We start from the raw sequence: 2250 nt of genomic DNA, 5'->3' as shown, positions 1-2250 counted from the left end.
TAATAAAATTTTGCCAACACTTAAAAGCTAATGCAGTTGAGTCAGCCAACCTTAGCCTCATAGTTTGTGTTATACTAGTTGAGTACAAGTTGTGTACTCACCCTTGCCTCTTCTCTACTTTTTTCCTCTTGGATACGCTACTGCTGCTCAGTTCCTGCCGACACGAGGGAGTTCGCGCAGCGCTACCAGGACTACGAGGACTTCTAGGCATTCGTTTCCAGTCGACGTCCCTATGGCGCCCTGCTCAGCTTCGGAGAGCTTTTATCGTATTTATACTTCGCTTCCGCTGTATCAGACATTTTTGTCATTATTGTAATAAATAACATTCGTATTCGCTTTATTATATCTTTTTACGTAATATGTGCTGTGATATACTGTTCATTCTGTTGTATATACGTGTGACTTGATCCTGGCACGTATATGATTGCTCGGTTTATGTCCTTTTATAAACCGGGTGTTACAGAGTGGTATCAGAGCCATATCGACTGTAGGGCGAAGCCTAGATAGAACTGGTCGAGTTTTAGGACTTCTTCTCTCCAATCCTTGTCTGCTGAAACTATTTTACTATTATACTCCTTGAATTCTATGACTTTTACTCGTCTTACCTTGATGTCTCTCTCTAAAGAATAGTTTTCGTAGATTTTGGCCTGAATCAGTCATCTGACCACCATGAGTATGAGATAGGTGACCCTTTTATAATAATACGATAGCACGCTCTGCGACGCGTTGTGTTAGTTGAGTCGTATGTTAAACTCGGCTAAGTTGTGAAAATTGTCTGCTTGTTATTATGCAAATGTTTGATTTGGATCTTTGGTTGATTGCATAGCTTAGCAGTTTAAATTTGTTTAAAGAAAATCACTCTTATGTTAAAGTTAACTAATTAATAAAATGAATTAGATCTTTGGGGGGTAAAACAGTCCACTCTATCCTGTCTACTTTATCATGGCTGAGTCTTTTTCCGCAAAGAGTTATCATATCCGTCTGAATTTATTCCTACAATATCCTTACTCGTGAAATCTTTGTCCAAAATCAGATGGTGAACACTAGGCGTGGTTCTGACCAGCAGGGACAGAACAACCAGGGGCAGAACACCTTTGACTCCCGATGCCTCCGCCTTTGACTCCGGAGCAGTACTTCCAGCTTCAGATGCAGATGATGGCCACCCTGAACAACATTGTTCAGGCTCTTTAGCAGGCTCACACTCAGCCTCCGCCTCCTCCACCGCCGCAGCCTCGCGACAGGCGTGCTGAGTTCCTGAGGGGTCACCCGCCGACGTTTTCTCACACGTCCGACCCTCTTCAGGCTGACGACTGGCTCCGTGTAGTGGAGCGCCAGCTGGACATCGCCCAGTGCGATGATCGTGAGCGCGTCTTGTACGCAGCAGGACAGCTGTGAGGGGCAGCTTTGGACTGGTGGGAGTCCCACCCAGTTCAGGACCGCGAGGCTCTCACTTGGCTCCAGTTCCGGGAGCAGTTCTGCAGTCACAACGTCCCCGCGGGCGTAATGAAGATGAAGCAGAAGGAGTTCCTTGCACTGAAGCAGGTAATCTCGGATATAATCATTCAGCGTTTCCTTTTGAGCTAATACCCCCTTGAGCTATCTTTCTGAGTCATGAATTAATCTTTCGATATCTATCTGTCTTTTTCACTTCAGGGGACTATGACGGTCACGGAGTATCGTGATCGTTTTCTGTAGCTTGCTCGCTACGCCCCTGCCGATGTTGCGGATACCGCAAGAAGCAGGAGCACTTCATGGAGGGCCTTGAGGACTACCTCCAGTACGCACTGCTCAACCTCCGCTTCGACGACTTCAACCATCTGGTTGACAGCGCGCTCAACACGGAGCGCAAGCACCTGGAGATGGAGGACAAGAAGAGGAAGATTTGTAACACCCGGTTTATAAAAGAACATAAACCGAGCAATCATATACGTGCCAGGATCAAGTCACACGTATATACAACAGAATGAACAGTATATCATAGCACATATCACGTAAAAAGACATAATAAAGCGAATACGAATGTTATTTATTACAATAATGACAAAATGTCTGATACAGCGGAAGCGAAGTACAAAATACGATAAAGCTCTCCGAGGCTGAAGCAGGGCGCCACAGGGACGTCGACTGGGAGACGAAGCACCTAGAAGTCCTCGTAGTCCTGGTAGCGCTGGACGAACTCCCTCGAGTCGGCAGGAACTGAGCAGCAGTAGCGAAGCCAAGAGGAAAAAGTAGAGAAGAGGCAAGAGTGAG

This window comes from Panicum virgatum, chromosome 3N (genome assembly GCF_016808335.1).
Source record: "Panicum virgatum strain AP13 chromosome 3N, P.virgatum_v5, whole genome shotgun sequence".
NCBI classification, from domain to species: Eukaryota; Viridiplantae; Streptophyta; class Magnoliopsida; order Poales; family Poaceae; genus Panicum; species Panicum virgatum.
Note: the sequence above shows the minus strand (reverse complement) of the source record.